At 39.9% G+C, this 20,386-nt stretch overlaps 31 non-coding genes across 31 annotated transcripts; all 31 read left to right on the plus strand.

The window, feature by feature from the left end:
- Positions 1-65: 65 nt before the first annotated feature.
- On the plus strand, positions 66-184 carry LOC141309978 (5S ribosomal RNA). The gene has a single exon (XR_012347525.1). It is a non-coding gene; the product is annotated as a 5S ribosomal RNA (ribosomal RNA).
- An 84-nt stretch (positions 185-268) lies between these two features.
- Positions 269-387, plus strand: LOC141310426 (5S ribosomal RNA). Its single transcript, XR_012347969.1, has one exon. It is a non-coding gene; the product is annotated as a 5S ribosomal RNA (ribosomal RNA).
- A 730-nt stretch (positions 388-1,117) lies between these two features.
- Positions 1,118-1,236, plus strand: LOC141311701 (5S ribosomal RNA). Its single transcript, XR_012349160.1, has one exon. It is a non-coding gene; the product is annotated as a 5S ribosomal RNA (ribosomal RNA).
- A 730-nt stretch (positions 1,237-1,966) lies between these two features.
- LOC141309979 (5S ribosomal RNA) lies at positions 1,967-2,085 on the plus strand. Its single transcript, XR_012347526.1, has one exon. It is a non-coding gene; the product is annotated as a 5S ribosomal RNA (ribosomal RNA).
- An 84-nt stretch (positions 2,086-2,169) lies between these two features.
- On the plus strand, positions 2,170-2,288 carry LOC141310427 (5S ribosomal RNA). The gene has a single exon (XR_012347970.1). It is a non-coding gene; the product is annotated as a 5S ribosomal RNA (ribosomal RNA).
- A 730-nt stretch (positions 2,289-3,018) lies between these two features.
- Positions 3,019-3,137, plus strand: LOC141310312 (5S ribosomal RNA). Its single transcript, XR_012347857.1, has one exon. It is a non-coding gene; the product is annotated as a 5S ribosomal RNA (ribosomal RNA).
- Positions 3,138-3,867: 730 nt separating this feature from the next.
- On the plus strand, positions 3,868-3,986 carry LOC141310211 (5S ribosomal RNA). The gene has a single exon (XR_012347757.1). It is a non-coding gene; the product is annotated as a 5S ribosomal RNA (ribosomal RNA).
- Positions 3,987-4,716: 730 nt separating this feature from the next.
- LOC141310212 (5S ribosomal RNA) lies at positions 4,717-4,835 on the plus strand. The gene has a single exon (XR_012347758.1). It is a non-coding gene; the product is annotated as a 5S ribosomal RNA (ribosomal RNA).
- Positions 4,836-4,919: 84 nt separating this feature from the next.
- Positions 4,920-5,038, plus strand: LOC141310213 (5S ribosomal RNA). The gene has a single exon (XR_012347759.1). It is a non-coding gene; the product is annotated as a 5S ribosomal RNA (ribosomal RNA).
- Positions 5,039-6,414: 1,376 nt separating this feature from the next.
- LOC141309910 (5S ribosomal RNA) lies at positions 6,415-6,533 on the plus strand. The gene has a single exon (XR_012347458.1). It is a non-coding gene; the product is annotated as a 5S ribosomal RNA (ribosomal RNA).
- An 84-nt stretch (positions 6,534-6,617) lies between these two features.
- On the plus strand, positions 6,618-6,736 carry LOC141311702 (5S ribosomal RNA). The gene has a single exon (XR_012349161.1). It is a non-coding gene; the product is annotated as a 5S ribosomal RNA (ribosomal RNA).
- A 730-nt stretch (positions 6,737-7,466) lies between these two features.
- On the plus strand, positions 7,467-7,585 carry LOC141309980 (5S ribosomal RNA). The gene has a single exon (XR_012347527.1). It is a non-coding gene; the product is annotated as a 5S ribosomal RNA (ribosomal RNA).
- Positions 7,586-7,669: 84 nt separating this feature from the next.
- Positions 7,670-7,788, plus strand: LOC141310428 (5S ribosomal RNA). The gene has a single exon (XR_012347971.1). It is a non-coding gene; the product is annotated as a 5S ribosomal RNA (ribosomal RNA).
- Positions 7,789-8,518: 730 nt separating this feature from the next.
- Positions 8,519-8,637, plus strand: LOC141310313 (5S ribosomal RNA). Its single transcript, XR_012347858.1, has one exon. It is a non-coding gene; the product is annotated as a 5S ribosomal RNA (ribosomal RNA).
- Positions 8,638-9,367: 730 nt separating this feature from the next.
- Positions 9,368-9,486, plus strand: LOC141310215 (5S ribosomal RNA). Its single transcript, XR_012347760.1, has one exon. It is a non-coding gene; the product is annotated as a 5S ribosomal RNA (ribosomal RNA).
- A 730-nt stretch (positions 9,487-10,216) lies between these two features.
- On the plus strand, positions 10,217-10,335 carry LOC141309911 (5S ribosomal RNA). The gene has a single exon (XR_012347459.1). It is a non-coding gene; the product is annotated as a 5S ribosomal RNA (ribosomal RNA).
- Positions 10,336-10,419: 84 nt separating this feature from the next.
- On the plus strand, positions 10,420-10,538 carry LOC141311703 (5S ribosomal RNA). The gene has a single exon (XR_012349163.1). It is a non-coding gene; the product is annotated as a 5S ribosomal RNA (ribosomal RNA).
- A 730-nt stretch (positions 10,539-11,268) lies between these two features.
- LOC141310216 (5S ribosomal RNA) lies at positions 11,269-11,387 on the plus strand. The gene has a single exon (XR_012347761.1). It is a non-coding gene; the product is annotated as a 5S ribosomal RNA (ribosomal RNA).
- An 84-nt stretch (positions 11,388-11,471) lies between these two features.
- On the plus strand, positions 11,472-11,590 carry LOC141310217 (5S ribosomal RNA). Its single transcript, XR_012347762.1, has one exon. It is a non-coding gene; the product is annotated as a 5S ribosomal RNA (ribosomal RNA).
- A 1,376-nt stretch (positions 11,591-12,966) lies between these two features.
- LOC141309983 (5S ribosomal RNA) lies at positions 12,967-13,085 on the plus strand. The gene has a single exon (XR_012347529.1). It is a non-coding gene; the product is annotated as a 5S ribosomal RNA (ribosomal RNA).
- An 84-nt stretch (positions 13,086-13,169) lies between these two features.
- Positions 13,170-13,288, plus strand: LOC141310429 (5S ribosomal RNA). Its single transcript, XR_012347972.1, has one exon. It is a non-coding gene; the product is annotated as a 5S ribosomal RNA (ribosomal RNA).
- Positions 13,289-14,018: 730 nt separating this feature from the next.
- Positions 14,019-14,137, plus strand: LOC141310315 (5S ribosomal RNA). Its single transcript, XR_012347859.1, has one exon. It is a non-coding gene; the product is annotated as a 5S ribosomal RNA (ribosomal RNA).
- A 730-nt stretch (positions 14,138-14,867) lies between these two features.
- Positions 14,868-14,986, plus strand: LOC141309912 (5S ribosomal RNA). The gene has a single exon (XR_012347460.1). It is a non-coding gene; the product is annotated as a 5S ribosomal RNA (ribosomal RNA).
- Positions 14,987-15,070: 84 nt separating this feature from the next.
- LOC141310239 (5S ribosomal RNA) lies at positions 15,071-15,189 on the plus strand. Its single transcript, XR_012347784.1, has one exon. It is a non-coding gene; the product is annotated as a 5S ribosomal RNA (ribosomal RNA).
- A 730-nt stretch (positions 15,190-15,919) lies between these two features.
- On the plus strand, positions 15,920-16,038 carry LOC141309984 (5S ribosomal RNA). The gene has a single exon (XR_012347530.1). It is a non-coding gene; the product is annotated as a 5S ribosomal RNA (ribosomal RNA).
- An 84-nt stretch (positions 16,039-16,122) lies between these two features.
- Positions 16,123-16,241, plus strand: LOC141310431 (5S ribosomal RNA). The gene has a single exon (XR_012347975.1). It is a non-coding gene; the product is annotated as a 5S ribosomal RNA (ribosomal RNA).
- Positions 16,242-16,971: 730 nt separating this feature from the next.
- On the plus strand, positions 16,972-17,090 carry LOC141310316 (5S ribosomal RNA). Its single transcript, XR_012347860.1, has one exon. It is a non-coding gene; the product is annotated as a 5S ribosomal RNA (ribosomal RNA).
- Positions 17,091-17,820: 730 nt separating this feature from the next.
- LOC141310218 (5S ribosomal RNA) lies at positions 17,821-17,939 on the plus strand. Its single transcript, XR_012347763.1, has one exon. It is a non-coding gene; the product is annotated as a 5S ribosomal RNA (ribosomal RNA).
- Positions 17,940-18,669: 730 nt separating this feature from the next.
- Positions 18,670-18,788, plus strand: LOC141309914 (5S ribosomal RNA). Its single transcript, XR_012347462.1, has one exon. It is a non-coding gene; the product is annotated as a 5S ribosomal RNA (ribosomal RNA).
- Positions 18,789-18,872: 84 nt separating this feature from the next.
- Positions 18,873-18,991, plus strand: LOC141311704 (5S ribosomal RNA). The gene has a single exon (XR_012349164.1). It is a non-coding gene; the product is annotated as a 5S ribosomal RNA (ribosomal RNA).
- Positions 18,992-19,721: 730 nt separating this feature from the next.
- LOC141310219 (5S ribosomal RNA) lies at positions 19,722-19,840 on the plus strand. Its single transcript, XR_012347764.1, has one exon. It is a non-coding gene; the product is annotated as a 5S ribosomal RNA (ribosomal RNA).
- The last annotated feature ends 546 nt before the right edge of the window (positions 19,841-20,386 follow it).

Here is a 20,386-nt window from a genome sequence, read left to right on the forward strand (position 1 = left end):
TTATATAATATGATGGCTTTTACGGAGGCTGATCTATAAATAACCCACTTTTTGGAGCAGTCTTCGCTTACGGCCATACTGCGCTGAGTGCGCCCGATCTCGTCTGATCTCGGAAGCAAAGCAGCGTCGGGCCTGGTTAGTACTTAGATGGGAGACCGCCTGGGAATACCAGGTGCTGTAAGCTTTTGCCTTTTCTTCACTATTTATATAATATGCTGGCTTTTACGGAGGCTGATCTTTAAATAGCCCACTTTTTGGAGCAGCCCTCACTTACGGCCATACCGCGCTGAGACCGCCCTATCTCGTCTGATCTCGGAAGCAAAGCAGCGTCGGGCCTGGTTAGTACTTGGATGGGAGACCGCCTGGGAATACCAGGTGCTGTAAGCTTTTGCCTTTTCTTCACTATTTATATAATATGCTGGCTTTTAGAAAGACGTGTTTTACCGCTCTATTTATTACAATCATTTAAATGTATTATAGAGTGTTAAGTGTTTTACATGTTTTTTTAGGCCATTTTATTGCTCTTAACATTTTAAGTGTGTGTGTGTCTTAAATAAATGGATGGTTGGCCTGCCATGTGACTAGACACATGACAGGAAGCAGGAAGTACAACTGTATAAGAGAGCAGCATGACAAACAAAGGACAGTCACCAAACTGTTGGATTAAGGAGTTTGCTAATTTTAGAGCTCACCTTTCCATTCACCACCTGCAAACTTTGGATTACACTTTCTGTGGATTGTATATACAATGGTGGACACTCACATTGGACTTATCAACACACTAGGATTCTTGGACTGTTTTTAGGGTATGGACAAATGAACTGTATTCTTTTAACAGCATTTACCTAGTTTTATCGTGTTGTTTTAAAGTCTTTTATGTTAACCTTGTATATAAACCAAATCTATTTAAACGAATCTTCTTTTATGTCTCATTCTTTTAACCACTACTCATCTCTCACAGTTAAATCTGACCCCATTTTAATCTTGTAACTCTGGATGGGAGACCGCCTGGGAATACCAGGTGCTGTAAGCTTTTGCCTTTTCTTCACTATTTATATAATATGCTGGCTTTTACGGAGGCTGATCTTTAAATAGGCCACTTTTTGGAGCAGCCCTCGCTTACGGCCATACCGCGCTGAGACCGCCCGATCTCGTCTGATCTCGGAAGCAAAGCAGCGTCGGGCCTGGTTAGTACTTGGATGGGAGACCGCCTGGGAATACCAGGTGCTGTAAGCTTTTGCCTTTTCTTCACTATTTATATAATATGCTGGCTTTTAGAAAGACGTGTTTTACCGCTCTATTTATTACAATCATTTAAATGTATTATAGAGTGTTAAGTGTTTTACATGTTTTTTTAGGCCATTTTATTGCTCTTAACATTTTAAGTGTGTGTGTGTCTTAAATAAATGGATGGTTGGCCTGCCATGTGACTAGACACATGACAGGAAGCAGGAAGTACAACTGTATAAGAGAGCAGTATGACAAACAAAGGACAGTCACCAAACTGTTGGATTAAGGAGTTTGCTAATTTTAGAGCTCACCTTTCCATTCACCACCTGCAAACTTTGGATTACACTTTCTGTGGATTGTATATACAATGGTGGACACTCACATTGGACTTATCAACACACTGGGATTCTTGGACTGTTTTTAGGGTATGGACAAATGAACTGTATTCTTTTAACAGCATTTACCTAGTTTTATCGTGTTGTTTTAAAGTCTTTTATGTGAACCTTGTATAAAAACCAAATCTATTTAAACCAATCTTCTTTTATGTCTCATTCTTTTAACCACTAGTCATCTCTCACAGTTAATTCTGACCCCATTTTAATGTTGTAACTCTGGATGGGAGACCGCCTGGGAATACCTGGTGCTGTAAGCTTTTGCCTTTTCTTCACTATTTATATAATATGATGGCTTTTACGGAGGCTGATCTATAAATAACCCACTTTTTGGAGCAGTCTTCGCTTACGGCCATACTGCGCTGAGTGCGCCCGATCTCGTCTGATCTCGGAAGCAAAGCAGCGTCGGGCCTGGTTAGTACTTAGATGGGAGACCGCCTGGGAATACCAGGTGCTGTAAGCTTTTGCCTTTTCTTCACTATTTATATAATATGCTGGCTTTTACGGAGGCTGATCTTTAAATAGCCCACTTTTTGGAGCAGCCCTCACTTACGGCCATACCGCGCTGAGACCGCCCTATCTCGTCTGATCTCGGAAGCAAAGCAGCGTCGGGCCTGGTTAGTACTTGGATGGGAGACCGCCTGGGAATACCAGGTGCTGTAAGCTTTTGCCTTTTCTTCACTATTTATATAATATGCTGGCTTTTAGAAAGACGTGTTTTACCGCTCTATTTATTACAATCATTTAAATGTATTATAGAGTGTTAAGTGTTTTACATGTTTTTTTAGGCCATTTTATTGCTCTTAACATTTTAAGTGTGTGTGTGTCTTAAATAAATGGATGGTTGGCCTGCCATGTGACTAGACACATGACAGGAAGCAGGAAGTACAACTGTATAAGAGAGCAGCATGACAAACAAAGGACAGTCACCAAACTGTTGGATTAAGGAGTTTGCTAATTTTAGAGCTCACCTTTCCATTCACCACCTGCAAACTTTGGATTACACTTTCTGTGGATTGTATATACAATGGTGGACACTCACATTGGACTTATCAACACACTAGGATTCTTGGACTGTTTTTAGGGTATGGACAAATGAACTGTATTCTTTTAACAGCATTTACCTAGTTTTATCGTGTTGTTTTAAAGTCTTTTATGTTAACCTTGTATATAAACCAAATCTATTTAAACCAATCTTCTTTTATGTCTCATTCTTTTAACCACTACTCATCTCTCACAGTTAAATCTGACCCCATTTTAATCTTGTAACTCTGGATGGGAGACCGCCTGGGAATACCAGGTGCTGTAAGCTTTTGCCTTTTCTTCACTATTTATATAATATGCTGGCTTTTACGGAGGCTGATCTTTAAATAGGCCACTTTTTGGAGCAGCCCTCGCTTACGGCCATACCGCGCTGAGACCGCCCAATCTCGTCTGATCTCGGAAGCAAAGCAGCGTCGGGCCTGGTTAGTACTTGGATGGGAGACCGCCTGGGAATACCAGGTGCTGTAAGCTTTTGCCTTTTCTTCACTATTTATATAATATGCTGGCTTTTAGAAAGACGTGTTTTACCGCTCTATTTATTACAATCATTTAAATGTATTATAGAGTGTTAAGTGTTTTACATGTTTTTTTAGGCCATTTTATTGCTCTTAACATTTTAAGTGTGTGTGTGTCTTAAATAAATGGATGGTTGGCCTGCCATGTGACTAGACACATGACAGGAAGCAGGAAGTACAACTGTATAAGAGAGCAGCATGACAAACAAAGGACAGTCACCAAACTGTTGGATTAAGGAGTTTGCTAATTTTAGAGCTCACCTTTCCATTCACCACCTGCAAACTTTGGATTACACTTTTTGTGGATTGTATATACAATGGTGGACACTCACATTTGACTTATCAACACACTAGGATTCTTGGACTGTTTTTAGGGTATGGACAAATGAACTGTATTCTTTTAACAGCATTTACCTAGTTTTATCGTGTTGTTTTAAAGTCTTTTATGTTAACCTTGTATATAAACCAAATCTATTTAAACCAATCTTCTTTTATGTCTCATTCTTTTAACCACTACTCATCTCTCACAGTTAAATCTGACCCCATTTTAATCTTGTAACTCTGGATGGGAGACCGCCTGGGAATACCAGGTGCTGTAAGCTTTTGCCTTTTCTTCACTATTTATATAATATGCTGGCTTTTACGGAGGCTGATCTTTAAATAGCCCACTTTTTGGAGCAGCCCTCGCTTACGGCCATACTGCGCTGAGACCGCCCGATCTCGTCTGATCTCGGAAGCAAAGCAGCGTCGGGCCTGGTTAGTACTTGGATGGGAGACCGCCTGGGAATACCAGGTGCTGTAAGCTTTTGCCTTTTCTTCACTATTTATATAATATGCTGGCTTTTAGAAAGACGTGTTTTACCGCTCTATTTATTACAATCATTTAAATGTATTATAGAGTGTTAAGTGTTTTACATGTTTTTTTAGGCCATTTTATTGCTCTTAACATTTTAAGTGTGTGTGTGTCTTAAATAAATGGATGGTTGGCCTGCCATGTGACTAGACACATGACAGGAAGCAGGAAGTACAACTGTATAAGAGAGCAGCATGACAAACAAAGGACAGTCACCAAACTGTTGGATTAAGGAGTTTGCTAATTTTAGAGCTCACCTTTCCATTCACCACCTGCAAACTTTGGATTACACTTTCTGTGGATTGTATATACAATGGTGGACACTCACATTGGACTTATCAACACACTAGGATTCTTGGACTGTTTTTAGGGTATGGACAAATGAACTGTATTCTTTTAACAGCATTTACCTAGTTTTATCGTGTTGTTTTAAAGTCTTTTATGTTAACCTTGTATATAAACCAAATCTATTTAAACCAATCTTCTTTTATGTCTCATTCTTTTAACCACTACTCATCTCTCACAGTTAAATCTGACCCCATTTTAATCTTGTAACTCTGGATGGGAGACCGCCTGGGAATACCAGGTGCTGTAAGCTTTTGCCTTTTCTTCACTATTTATATAATATGCTGGCTTTTACGGAGGCTGATCTTCAAATAGCCCACTTTTTGGAGCAGCCCTCGCTTACGGCCATACTGCGCTGAGACCGCCCGATCTCGTCTGATCTCGGAAGCAAAGCAGCGTCGGGCCTGGTTAGTACTTGGATGGGAGACCGCCTGGGAATACCAGGTGCTGTAAGCTTTTGCCTTTTCTTCACTATTTATATAATATGCTGGCTTTTACGGAGGCTGATCTTTAAATAGCCCACTTTTTGGAGCAGCCCTCGCTTACGGCCATACTGCGCTGAGACCGCCCGATCTCGTCTGATCTCGGAAGCAAAGCAGCGTCGGGCCTGGTTAGTACTTGGATGGGAGACCGCCTGGGAATACCAGGTGCTGTAAGCTTTTGCCTTTTCTTCACTATTTATATAATATGCTGGCTTTTAGAAAGACGTGTTTTACCGCTCTATTTATTACAATCATTTAAATGTATTATAGAGTGTTAAGTGTTTTACTTGTTTTTTTAGGCCATTTTATTGCTCTTAACATTTTAAGTGTGTGTGTGTCTTAAATAAATGGATGGTTGGCCTGCCATGTGACTAGACACATGACAGGAAGCAGGAAGTACAACTGTATAAGAGAGCAGCATGACAAACAAAGGACAGTCACCAAACTGTTGGATTAAGGAGTTTGCTAATTTTAGAGCTCACCTTTCCATTCACCACCTGCAAACTTTGGATTACACTTTCTGTGGATTGTATATACAATGGTGGACACTCACATTGGACTTATCAACACACTGGGATTCTTGGACTGTTTTTAGGGTATGGACAAATGAACTGTATTCTTTTAACAGCATTTACCTAGTTTTATCGTGTTGTTTTAAAGTCTTTTATGTGAACCTTGTATATAAACCAAATCTATTTAAACCAATCTTCTTTTATGTCTCATTCTTTTAACCACTAGTCATCTCTCACAGTTAAATCTGACCCCATTTTAATCTTGTAACTCTGGATGGGAGACCGCCTGGGAATACCAGGTGCTGTAAGCTTTTGCCTTTTCTTCACTATTTATATAATATGCTGGCTTTTAGAAAGACGTGTTTTACCGCTCTATTTATTACAATCATTTAAATGTATTATAGAGTGTTAAGTGTTTTACATGTTTTTTTAGGCCATTTTATTGCTCTTAACATTTTAAGTGTGTGTGTGTCTTAAATAAATGGATGGTTGGCCTGCCATGTGACTAGACACATGACAGGAAGCAGGAAGTACAACTGTATAAGAGAGCAGCATGACAAACAAAGGACAGTCACCAAACTGTTGGATTAAGGAGTTTGCTAATTTTAGAGCTCACCTTTCCATTCACCACCTGCAAACTTTGGATTACACTTTCTGTGGATTGTATATACAATGGTGGACACTCACATTGGACTTATCAACACACTGGGATTCTTGGACTGTTTTTAGGGTATGGACAAATGAACTGTATTCTTTTAACAGCATTTACCTAGTTTTATCGTGTTGTTTTAAAGTCTTTTATGTGAACCTTGTATATAAACCAAATCTATTTAAACCAATCTTCTTTTATGTCTCATTCTTTTAACCACTAGTCATCTCTCACAGTTAAATCTGACCCCATTTTAATCTTGTAACTCTGGATGGGAGACCGCCTGGGAATACCAGGTGCTGTAAGCTTTTGCCTTTTCTTCACTATTTATATAATATGATGGCTTTTACGGAGGCTGATCTATAAATAGCCCACTTTTTGGAGCAGTACTCGCTTACGGCCATACTGCGCTGAGAGCGCCCGATCTCGTCTGATCTCGGAAGCAAAGCAGCGTCGGGCCTGGTTAGTACTTAGATGGGAGACCGCCTGGGAATACCAGGTGCTGTAAGCTTTTGCCTTTTCTTCACTATTTATATAATATGCTGGCTTTTACGAAGGCTGATCTTTAAATAGGCCACTTTTTGGAGCAGCCCTCGCTTACGGCCATACCGCGCTGAGACCGCCCGATCTCGTCTGATCTCGGAAGCAAAGCAGCGTCGGGCCTGGTTAGTACTTGGATGGGAGACCGCCTGGGAATACCAGGTGCTGTAAGCTTTTGCCTTTTCTTCACTATTTATATAATATGCTGGCTTTTAGAAAGACGTGTTTTACCGCTCTATTTATTACAATCATTTAAATGTATTATAGAGTGTTAAGTGTTTTACATGTTTTTTTAGGCCATTTTATTGCTCTTAACATTTTAAGTGTGTGTGTGTCTTAAATAAATGGATGGTTGGCCTGCCATGTGACTAGACACATGACAGGAAGCAGGAAGTACAACTGTATAAGAGAGCAGTATGACAAACAAAGGACAGTCACCAAACTGTTGGATTAAGGAGTTTGCTAATTTTAGAGCTCACCTTTCCATTCACCACCTGCAAACTTTGGATTACACTTTCTGTGGATTGTATATACAATGGTGGACACTCACATTGGACTTATCAACACACTGGGATTCTTGGACTGTTTTTAGGATATGGACAAATGAACTGTATTCTTTTAACAGCATTTACCTAGTTTTATCGTGTTGTTTTAAAGTCTTTTATGTGAACCTTGTATAAAAACCAAATCTATTTAAACCAATCTTCTTTTATGTCTCATTCTTTTAACCACTAGTCATCTCTCACAGTTAATTCTGACCCCATTTTAATGTTGTAACTCTGGATGGGAGACCGCCTGGGAATACCTGGTGCTGTAAGCTTTTGCCTTTTCTTCACTATTTATATAATATGATGGCTTTTACGGAGGCTGATCTATAAATAACCCACTTTTTGGAGCAGTCTTCGCTTACGGCCATACTGCGCTGAGTGCGCCCGATCTCGTCTGATCTCGGAAGCAAAGCAGCGTCGGGCCTGGTTAGTACTTAGATGGGAGACCGCCTGGGAATACCAGGTGCTGTAAGCTTTTGCCTTTTCTTCACTATTTATATAATATGCTGGCTTTTACGGAGGCTGATCTTTAAATAGCCCACTTTTTGGAGCAGCCCTCACTTACGGCCATACCGCGCTGAGACCGCCCTATCTCGTCTGATCTCGGAAGCAAAGCAGCGTCGGGCCTGGTTAGTACTTGGATGGGAGACCGCCTGGGAATACCAGGTGCTGTAAGCTTTTGCCTTTTCTTCACTATTTATATAATATGCTGGCTTTTAGAAAGACGTGTTTTACCGCTCTATTTATTACAATCATTTAAATGTATTATAGAGTGTTAAGTGTTTTACATGTTTTTTTAGGCCATTTTATTGCTCTTAACATTTTAAGTGTGTGTGTGTCTTAAATAAATGGATGGTTGGCCTGCCATGTGACTAGACACATGACAGGAAGCAGGAAGTACAACTGTATAAGAGAGCAGCATGACAAACAAAGGACAGTCACCAAACTGTTGGATTAAGGAGTTTGCTAATTTTAGAGCTCACCTTTCCATTCACCACCTGCAAACTTTGGATTACACTTTCTGTGGATTGTATATACAATGGTGGACACTCACATTGGACTTATCAACACACTAGGATTCTTGGACTGTTTTTAGGGTATGGACAAATGAACTGTATTCTTTTAACAGCATTTACCTAGTTTTATCGTGTTGTTTTAAAGTCTTTTATGTTAACCTTGTATATAAACCAAATCTATTTAAACCAATCTTCTTTTATGTCTCATTCTTTTAACCACTACTCATCTCTCACAGTTAAATCTGACCCCATTTTAATCTTGTAACTCTGGATGGGAGACCGCCTGGGAATACCAGGTGCTGTAAGCTTTTGCCTTTTCTTCACTATTTATATAATATGCTGGCTTTTACGGAGGCTGATCTTTAAATAGGCCACTTTTTGGAGCAGCCCTCGCTTACGGCCATACCGCGCTGAGACCGCCCAATCTCGTCTGATCTCGGAAGCAAAGCAGCGTCGGGCCTGGTTAGTACTTGGATGGGAGACCGCCTGGGAATACCAGGTGCTGTAAGCTTTTGCCTTTTCTTCACTATTTATATAATATGCTGGCTTTTAGAAAGACGTGTTTTACCGCTCTATTTATTACAATCATTTAAATGTATTATAGAGTGTTAAGTGTTTTACATGTTTTTTTAGGCCATTTTATTGCTCTTAACATTTTAAGTGTGTGTGTGTCTTAAATAAATGGATGGTTGGCCTGCCATGTGACTAGACACATGACAGGAAGCAGGAAGTACAACTGTATAAGAGAGCAGCATGACAAACAAAGGACAGTCACCAAACTGTTGGATTAAGGAGTTTGCTAATTTTAGAGCTCACCTTTCCATTCACCACCTGCAAACTTTGGATTACACTTTTTGTGGATTGTATATACAATGGTGGACACTCACATTTGACTTATCAACACACTAGGATTCTTGGACTGTTTTTAGGGTATGGACAAATGAACTGTATTCTTTTAACAGCATTTACCTAGTTTTATCGTGTTGTTTTAAAGTCTTTTATGTTAACCTTGTATATAAACCAAATCTATTTAAACCAATCTTCTTTTATGTCTCATTCTTTTAACCACTACTCATCTCTCACAGTTAAATCTGACCCCATTTTAATCTTGTAACTCTGGATGGGAGACCGCCTGGGAATACCAGGTGCTGTAAGCTTTTGCCTTTTCTTCACTATTTATATAATATGCTGGCTTTTACGGAGGCTGATCTTTAAATAGCCCACTTTTTGGAGCAGCCCTCGCTTACGGCCATACTGCGCTGAGACCGCCCGATCTCGTCTGATCTCGGAAGCAAAGCAGCGTCGGGCCTGGTTAGTACTTGGATGGGAGACCGCCTGGGAATACCAGGTGCTGTAAGCTTTTGCCTTTTCTTCACTATTTATATAATATGCTGGCTTTTAGAAAGACGTGTTTTACCGCTCTATTTATTACAATCATTTAAATGTATTATAGAGTGTTAAGTGTTTTACATGTTTTTTTAGGCCATTTTATTGCTCTTAACATTTTAAGTGTGTGTGTGTCTTAAATAAATGGATGGTTGGCCTGCCATGTGACTAGACACATGACAGGAAGCAGGAAGTACAACTGTATAAGAGAGCAGCATGACAAACAAAGGACAGTCACCAAACTGTTGGATTAAGGAGTTTGCTAATTTTAGAGCTCACCTTTCCATTCACCACCTGCAAACTTTGGATTACACTTTCTGTGGATTGTATATACAATGGTGGACACTCACATTGGACTTATCAACACACTGGGATTCTTGGACTGTTTTTAGGGTATGGACAAATGAACTGTATTCTTTTAACAGCATTTACCTAGTTTTATCGTGTTGTTTTAAAGTCTTTTATGTGAACCTTGTATATAAACCAAATCTATTTAAACCAATCTTCTTTTATGTCTCATTCTTTTAACCACTAGTCATCTCTCACAGTTAAATCTGACCCCATTTTAATCTTGTAACTCTGGATGGGAGACCGCCTGGGAATACCAGGTGCTGTAAGCTTTTGCCTTTTCTTCACTATTTATATAATATGATGGCTTTTACGGAGGCTGATCTATAAATAGCCCACTTTTTGGAGCAGTACTCGCTTACGGCCATACTGCGCTGAGAGCGCCCGATCTCGTCTGATCTCGGAAGCAAAGCAGCGTCGGGCCTGGTTAGTACTTAGATGGGAGACCGCCTGGGAATACCAGGTGCTGTAAGCTTTTGCCTTTTCTTCACTATTTATATAATATGCTGGCTTTTACGGAGGCTGATCTTTAAATAGGCCACTTTTTGGAGCAGCCCTCGCTTACGGCCATACCGCGCTGAGACCGCCCGATCTCGTCTGATCTCGGAAGCAAAGCAGCGTCGGGCCTGGTTAGTACTTGGATGGGAGACCGCCTGGGAATACCAGGTGCTGTAAGCTTTTGCCTTTTCTTCACTATTTATATAATATGCTGGCTTTTAGAAAGACGTGTTTTACCGCTCTATTTATTACAATCATTTAAATGTATTATAGAGTGTTAAGTGTTTTACATGTTTTTTTAGGCCATTTTATTGCTCTTAACATTTTAAGTGTGTGTGTGTCTTAAATAAATGGATGGTTGGCCTGCCATGTGACTAGACACATGACAGGAAGCAGGAAGTACAACTGTATAAGAGAGCAGCATGACAAACAAAGGACAGTCACCAAACTGTTGGATTAAGGAGTTTGCTAATTTTAGAGCTCACCTTTCCATTCACCACCTGCAAACTTTGGATTACACTTTCTGTGGATTGTATATACAATGGTGGACACTCACATTGGACTTATCAACACACTAGGATTCTTGGACTGTTTTTAGGGTATGGACAAATGAACTGTATTCTTTTAACAGCATTTACCTAGTTTTATCGTGTTGTTTTAAAGTCTTTTATGTTAACCTTGTATATAAACCAAATCTATTTAAACCAATCTTCTTTTATGTCTCATTCTTTTAACCACTACTCATCTCTCACAGTTAAATCTGACCCCATTTTAATCTTGTAACTCTGGATGGGAGACCGCCTGGGAATACCAGGTGCTGTAAGCTTTTGCCTTTTCTTCACTATTTATATAATATGCTGGCTTTTACGGAGGCTGATCTTCAAATAGCCCACTTTTTGGAGCAGCCCTCGCTTACGGCCATACTGCGCTGAGACCGCCCGATCTCGTCTGATCTCGGAAGCAAAGCAGCGTCGGGCCTGGTTAGTACTTGGATGGGAGACCGCCTGGGAATACCAGGTGCTGTAAGCTTTTGCCTTTTCTTCACTATTTATATAATATGCTGGCTTTTACGGAGGCTGATCTTTAAATAGCCCACTTTTTGGAGCAGCCCTCGCTTACGGCCATACTGCGCTGAGACCGCCCGATCTCGTCTGATCTCGGAAGCAAAGCAGCGTCGGGCCTGGTTAGTACTTGGATGGGAGACCGCCTGGGAATACCAGGTGCTGTAAGCTTTTGCCTTTTCTTCACTATTTATATAATATGCTGGCTTTTAGAAAGACGTGTTTTACCGCTCTATTTATTACAATCATTTAAATGTATTATAGAGTGTTAAGTGTTTTACTTGTTTTTTTAGGCCATTTTATTGCTCTTAACATTTTAAGTGTGTGTGTGTCTTAAATAAATGGATGGTTGGCCTGCCATGTGACTAGACACATGACAGGAAGCAGGAAGTACAACTGTATAAGAGAGCAGCATGACAAACAAAGGACAGTCACCAAACTGTTGGATTAAGGAGTTTGCTAATTTTAGAGCTCACCTTTCCATTCACCACCTGCAAACTTTGGATTACACTTTCTGTGGATTGTATATACAATGGTGGACACTCACATTGGACTTATCAACACACTGGGATTCTTGGACTGTTTTTAGGGTATGGACAAATGAACTGTATTCTTTTAACAGCATTTACCTAGTTTTATCGTGTTGTTTTAAAGTCTTTTATGTGAACCTTGTATATAAACCAAATCTATTTAAACCAATCTTCTTTTATGTCTCATTCTTTTAACCACTAGTCATCTCTCACAGTTAAATCTGACCCCATTTTAATCTTGTAACTCTGGATGGGAGACCGCCTGGGAATACCAGGTGCTGTAAGCTTTTGCCTTTTCTTCACTATTTATATAATATGCTGGCTTTTAGAAAGACGTGTTTTACCGCTCTATTTATTACAATCATTTAAATGTATTATAGAGTGTTAAGTGTTTTACATGTTTTTTTAGGCCATTTTATTGCTCTTAACATTTTAAGTGTGTGTGTGTCTTAAATAAATGGATGGTTGGCCTGCCATGTGACTAGACACATGACAGGAAGCAGGAAGTACAACTGTATAAGAGAGCAGTATGACAAACAAAGGACAGTCACCAAACTGTTGGATTAAGGAGTTTGCTAATTTTAGAGCTCACCTTTCCATTCACCACCTGCAAACTTTGGATTACACTTTCTGTGGATTGTATATACAATGGTGGACACTCACATTGGACTTATCAACACACTGGGATTCTTGGACTGTTTTTAGGGTATGGACAAATGAACTGTATTCTTTTAACAGCATTTACCTAGTTTTATCGTGTTGTTTTAAAGTCTTTTATGTGAACCTTGTATAAAAACCAAATCTATTTAAACCAATCTTCTTTTATGTCTCATTCTTTTAACCACTAGTCATCTCTCACAGTTAATTCTGACCCCATTTTAATGTTGTAACTCTGGATGGGAGACCGCCTGGGAATACCTGGTGCTGTAAGCTTTTGCCTTTTCTTCACTATTTATATAATATGATGGCTTTTACGGAGGCTGATCTATAAATAACCCACTTTTTGGAGCAGTCTTCGCTTACGGCCATACTGCGCTGAGTGCGCCCGATCTCGTCTGATCTCGGAAGCAAAGCAGCGTCGGGCCTGGTTAGTACTTAGATGGGAGACCGCCTGGGAATACCAGGTGCTGTAAGCTTTTGCCTTTTCTTCACTATTTATATAATATGCTGGCTTTTACGGAGGCTGATCTTTAAATAGCCCACTTTTTGGAGCAGCCCTCACTTACGGCCATACCGCGCTGAGACCGCCCTATCTCGTCTGATCTCGGAAGCAAAGCAGCGTCGGGCCTGGTTAGTACTTGGATGGGAGACCGCCTGGGAATACCAGGTGCTGTAAGCTTTTGCCTTTTCTTCACTATTTATATAATATGCTGGCTTTTAGAAAGACGTGTTTTACCGCTCTATTTATTACAATCATTTAAATGTATTATAGAGTGTTAAGTGTTTTACATGTTTTTTTAGGCCATTTTATTGCTCTTAACATTTTAAGTGTGTGTGTGTCTTAAATAAATGGATGGTTGGCCTGCCATGTGACTAGACACATGACAGGAAGCAGGAAGTACAACTGTATAAGAGAGCAGCATGACAAACAAAGGACAGTCACCAAACTGTTGGATTAAGGAGTTTGCTAATTTTAGAGCTCACCTTTCCATTCACCACCTGCAAACTTTGGATTACACTTTCTGTGGATTGTATATACAATGGTGGACACTCACATTGGACTTATCAACACACTAGGATTCTTGGACTGTTTTTAGGGTATGGACAAATGAACTGTATTCTTTTAACAGCATTTACCTAGTTTTATCGTGTTGTTTTAAAGTCTTTTATGTTAACCTTGTATATAAACCAAATCTATTTAAACCAATCTTCTTTTATGTCTCATTCTTTTAACCACTACTCATCTCTCACAGTTAAATCTGACCCCATTTTAATCTTGTAACTCTGGATGGGAGACCGCCTGGGAATACCAGGTGCTGTAAGCTTTTGCCTTTTCTTCACTATTTATATAATATGCTGGCTTTTACGGAGGCTGATCTTTAAATAGGCCACTTTTTGGAGCAGCCCTCGCTTACGGCCATACCGCGCTGAGACCGCCCAATCTCGTCTGATCTCGGAAGCAAAGCAGCGTCGGGCCTGGTTAGTACTTGGATGGGAGACCGCCTGGGAATACCAGGTGCTGTAAGCTTTTGCCTTTTCTTCACTATTTATATAATATGCTGGCTTTTAGAAAGACGTGTTTTACCGCTCTATTTATTACAATCATTTAAATGTATTATAGAGTGTTAAGTGTTTTACATGTTTTTTTAGGCCATTTTATTGCTCTTAACATTTTAAGTGTGTGTGTGTCTTAAATAAATGGATGGTTGGCCTGCCATGTGACTAGACACATGACAGGAAGCAGGAAGTACAACTGTATAAGAGAGCAGCATGACAAACAAAGGACAGTCACCAAACTGTTGGATTAAGGAGTTTGCTAATTTTAGAGCTCACCTTTCCATTCACCACCTGCAAACTTTGGATTACACTTTCTGTGGATTGTATATACAATGGTGGACACTCACATTGGACTTATCAACACACTGGGATTCTTGGACTGTTTTTAGGGTATGGACAAATGAACTGTATTCTTTTAACAGCATTTACCTAGTTTTATCGTGTTGTTTTAAAGTCTTTTATGTGAACCTTGTATATAAACCAAATCTATTTAAACCAATCTTCTTTTATGTCTCATTCTTTTAACCACTAGTCATCTCTCACAGTTAAATCTGACCCCATTTTAATCTTGTAACTCTGGATGGGAGACCGCCTGGGAATACCAGGTGCTGTAAGCTTTTGCCTTTTCTTCACTATTTATATAATATGATGGCTTTTACGGAGGCTGATCTATAAATAGCCCACTTTTTGGAGCAGTACTCGCTTACGGCCATACTGCGCTGAGAGCGCCCGATCTCGTCTGATCTCGGAAGCAAAGCAGCGTCGGGCCTGGTTAGTACTTAGATGGGAGACCGCCTGGGAATACCAGGTGCTGTAAGCTTTTGCCTTTTCTTCACTATTTATATAATATGCTGGCTTTTACGGAGGCTGATCTTTAAATAGGCCACTTTTTGGAGCAGCCCTCGCTTACGGCCATACCGCACTGAGACCGCCCGATCTCGTCTGATCTCGGAAGCAAAGCAGCGTCGGGCCTGGTTAGTACTTGGATGGGAGACCGCCTGGGAATACCAGGTGCTGTAAGCTTTTGCCTTTTCTTCACTATTTATATAATATGCTGGCTTTTAGAAAGACGTGTTTTACCGCTCTATTTATTACAATCATTTAAATGTATTATAGAGTGTTAAGTGTTTTACATGTTTTTTTAGGCCATTTTATTGCTCTTAACATTTTAAGTGTGTGTGTGTCTTAAATAAATGGATGGTTGGCCTGCCATGTGACTAGACACATGACAGGAAGCAGGAAGTACAACTGTATAAGAGAGCAGTATGACAAACAAAGGACAGTCACCAAACTGTTGGATTAAGGAGTTTGCTAATTTTAGAGCTCACCTTTCCATTCACCACCTGCAAACTTTGGATTACACTTTCTGTGGATTGTATATACAATGGTGGACACTCACATTGGACTTATCAACACACTGGGATTCTTGGACTGTTTTTAGGGTATGGACAAATGAACTGTATTCTTTTAACAGCATTTACCTAGTTTTATCGTGTTGTTTTAAAGTCTTTTATGTGAACCTTGTATAAAAACCAAATCTATTTAAACCAATCTTCTTTTATGTCTCATTCTTTTAACCACTAGTCATCTCTCACAGTTAATTCTGACCCCATTTTAATGTTGTAACTCTGGATGGGAGACCGCCTGGGAATACCTGGTGCTGTAAGCTTTTGCCTTTTCTTCACTATTTATATAATATGATGGCTTTTACGGAGGCTGATCTATAAATAACCCACTTTTTGGAGCAGTCTTCGCTTACGGCCATACTGCGCTGAGTGCGCCCGATCTCGTCTGATCTCGGAAGCAAAGCAGCGTCGGGCCTGGTTAGTACTTAGATGGGAGACCGCCTGGGAATACCAGGTGCTGTAAGCTTTTGCCTTTTCTTCACTATTTATATAATATGCTGGCTTTTACGGAGGCTGATCTTTAAATAGCCCACTTTTTGGAGCAGCCCTCACTTACGGCCATACCGCGCTGAGACCGCCCTATCTCGTCTGATCTCGGAAGCAAAGCAGCGTCGGGCCTGGTTAGTACTTGGATGGGAGACCGCCTGGGAATACCAGGTGCTGTAAGCTTTTGCCTTTTCTTCACTATTTATATAATATGCTGGCTTTTAGAAAGACGTGTTTTACCGCTCTATTTATTACAATCATTTAAATGTATTATAGAGTGTTAAGTATTTTACATGTTTTTTTAGGCCATTTTATTGCTCTTAACATTTTAAGTGTGTGTGTGTCTTAAATAAATGGATGGTTGGCCTGCCATGTGACTAGACACATGACAGGAAGCAGGAAGTACAACTGTATAAGAGAGCAGCATGACAAACAAAGGACAGTCACCAAACTGTTGGATTAAGGAGTTTGCTAATTTTAGAGCTCACCTTTCCATTCACCACCTGCAAACTTTGGATTACACTTTCTGTGGATTGTATATACAATGGTGGACACTCACATTGGACTTATCAACACACTAGGATTCTTGGACTGTTTTTAGGGTATGGACAAATGAACTGTATTCTTTTAACAGCATTTACCTAGTTTTATCGTGTTGTTTTAAAGTCTTTTATGTTAACCTTGTATATAAACCAAATCTATTTAAACCAATCTTCTTTTATGTCTCATTCTTTTAACCACTACTCATCTCTCACAGTTAAATCTGACCCCATTTTAATCTTGTAACTCTGGATGGGAGACCGCCTGGGAATACCAGGTGCTGTAAGCTTTTGCCTTTTCTTCACTATTTATATAATATGCTGGCTTTTACGGAGGCTGATCTTTAAATAGGCCACTTTTTGGAGCAGCCCTCGCTTACGGCCATACCGCGCTGAGACCGCCCAATCTCGTCTGATCTCGGAAGCAAAGCAGCGTCGGGCCTGGTTAGTACTTGGATGGGAGACCGCCTGGGAATACCAGGTGCTGTAAGCTTTTGCCTTTTCTTCACTATTTATATAATATGCTGGCTTTTAGAAAGACGTGTTTTACCGCTCTATTTATTACAATCATTTAAATGTATTATAGAGTGTTAAGTGTTTTACATGTTTTTTTAGGCCATTTTATTGCTCTTAACATTTTAAGTGTGTGTGTGTCTTAAATAAATGGATGGTTGGCCTGCCATGTGACTAGACACATGACAGGAAGCAGGAAGTACAACTGTATAAGAGAGCAGCATGACAAACAAAGGACAGTCACCAAACTGTTGGATTAAGGAGTTTGCTAATTTTAGAGCTCACCTTTCCATTCACCACCTGCAAACTTTGGATTACACTTTTTGTGGATTGTATATACAATGGTGGACACTCACATTTGACTTATCAACACACTAGGATTCTTGGACTGTTTTTAGGGTATGGACAAATGAACTGTATTCTTTTAACAGCATTTACCTAGTTTTATCGTGTTGTTTTAAAGTCTTTTATGTTAACCTTGTATATAAACCAAATCTATTTAAACCAATCTTCTTTTATGTCTCATTCTTTTAACCACTACTCATCTCTCACAGTTAAATCTGACCCCATTTTAATCTTGTAACTCTGGATGGGAGACCGCCTGGGAATACCAGGTGCTGTAAGCTTTTGCCTTTTCTTCACTATTTATATAATATGCTGGCTTTTACGGAGGCTGATCTTTAAATAGCCCACTTTTTGGAGCAGCCCTCGCTTACGGCCATACTGCGCTGAGACCGCCCGATCTCGTCTGATCTCGGAAGCAAAGCAGCGTCGGGCCTGGTTAGTACTTGGATGGGAGACCGCCTGGGAATACCAGGTGCTGTAAGCTTTTGCCTTTTCTTCACTATTTATATAATATGCTGGCTTTTAGAAAGACGTGTTTTACCGCTCTATTTATTACAATCATTTAAATGTATTATAGAGTGTTAAGTGTTTTACATGTTTTTTTAGGCCATTTTATTGCTCTTAACATTTTAAGTGTGTGTGTGTCTTAAATAAATGGATGGTTGGCCTGCCATGTGACTAGACACATGACAGGAAGCAGGAAGTACAACTGTATAAGAGAGCAGCATGACAAACAAAGGACAGTCACCAAACTGTTGGATTAAGGAGTTTGCTAATTTTAGAGCTCACCTTTCCATTCACCACCTGCAAACTTTGGATTACACTTTCTGTGGATTGTATATACAATGGTGGACACTCACATTGGACTTATCAACACACTGGGATTCTTGGACTGTTTTTAGGGTATGGACAAATGAACTGTATTCTTTTAACAGCATTTACCTAGTTTTATCGTGTTGTTTTAAAGTCTTTTATGTGAACCTTGTATATAAACCAAATCTATTTAAACCAATCTTCTTTTATGTCTCATTCTTTTAACCACTAGTCATCTCTCACAGTTAAATCTGACCCCATTTTAATCTTGTAACTCTGGATGGGAGACCGCCTGGGAATACCAGGTGCTGTAAGCTTTTGCCTTTTCTTCACTATTTATATAATATGATGGCTTTTACGGAGGCTGATCTATAAATAGCCCACTTTTTGGAGCAGTACTCGCTTACGGCCATACTGCGCTGAGAGCGCCCGATCTCGTCTGATCTCGGAAGCAAAGCAGCGTCGGGCCTGGTTAGTACTTAGATGGGAGACCGCCTGGGAATACCAGGTGCTGTAAGCTTTTGCCTTTTCTTCACTATTTATATAATATGCTGGCTTTTACGGAGGCTGATCTTTAAATAGGCCACTTTTTGGAGCAGCCCTCGCTTACGGCCATACCGCGCTGAGACCGCCCGATCTCGTCTGATCTCGGAAGCAAAGCAGCGTCGGGCCTGGTTAGTACTTGGATGGGAGACCGCCTGGGAATACCAGGTGCTGTAAGCTTTTGCCTTTTCTTCACTATTTATATAATATGCTGGCTTTTAGAAAGACGTGTTTTACCGCTCTATTTATTACAATCATTTAAATGTATTATAGAGTGTTAAGTGTTTTACATGTTTTTTTAGGCCATTTTATTGCTCTTAACATTTTAAGTGTGTGTGTGTCTTAAATAAATGGATGGTTGGCCTGCCATGTGACTAGACACATGACAGGAAGCAGGAAGTACAACTGTATAAGAGAGCAGTATGACAAACAAAGGACAGTCACCAAACTGTTGGATTAAGGAGTTTGCTAATTTTAGAGCTCACCTTTCCATTCACCACCTGCAAACTTTGGATTACACTTTCTGTGGATTGTATATACAATGGTGGACACTCACATTGGACTTATCAACACACTAGGATTCTTGGACTGTTTTTAGGGTATGGACAAATGAACTGTATTCTTTTAACAGCATTTACCTAGTTTTATCGTGTTGTTTTAAAGTCTTTTATGTGAACCTTGTATATAAACCAAATCTATTTAAACCAATCTTCTTTTATGTCTCATTCTTTTAACCACTAGTCATCTCTCACAGTTAAATCTGACCCCATTTTAATCTAGTAACTCTGGATGGGAGACCGCCTGGGAATACCAGGTGCTGTAAGCTTTTGCCTTTTCTTCACTATTTATATAATATGCTGGCTTTTACGGAGGCTGATCTTTAAATAGCCCACTTTTTGGAGCAGTCCTCGCTTACGGCCATACTGCGCTGAGACCGCCCGATCTCGTCTGATCTCGGAAGCAAAGCAGCGTCGGGCCTGGTTAGTACTTGGATGGGAGACCGCCTGGGAATACCAGGTGCTGTAAGCTTTTGCCTTTTCTTCACTATTTATATAATATGCTGGCTTTTAGAAAGACGTGTTTTACCGCTCTATTTATTACAATCATTTAAATGTATTATAGAGTGTTAAGTGTTTTACATGTTTTTTAGGCCATTTTATTACTCTTAACATTTTAAGTGTGTGTGTGTGTCTTTAATAAATGGATGGTTGGCCTGCCATGTGACTAGACACATGACAGGAAGCAGGAAGTACAACTGTATAAGAGAGCAGCATGACAAAAAAAGTCACCAAACTGTTGGATTAAGGAGTTGCTAATTTTAGAGCTCACCTTTCCATTCACCACCTGCAAACTTTGGATTACACTTTCTGTGGATTGTATATACAATGGTGGACACTCACATTGGACTTATCAACACACTGGGATTCTTGGACTGTTTTTAGGGTATGGACAAATGAACTGTATTCTTTTAACAGCATTTACCTAGTTTTATCGTGTTGTTTTAAAGTCTTTTATGTGAACCTTGTATATAAACCAAATCTATTTAAACCAATCTTCTTTTATGTCTCATTCTTT

This window comes from Garra rufa, unplaced genomic scaffold, assembly GCF_049309525.1.
Source record: "Garra rufa unplaced genomic scaffold, GarRuf1.0 hap1_unplaced_003, whole genome shotgun sequence".
In the NCBI taxonomy this organism is placed as follows: Eukaryota; Metazoa; Chordata; class Actinopteri; order Cypriniformes; family Cyprinidae; genus Garra; species Garra rufa.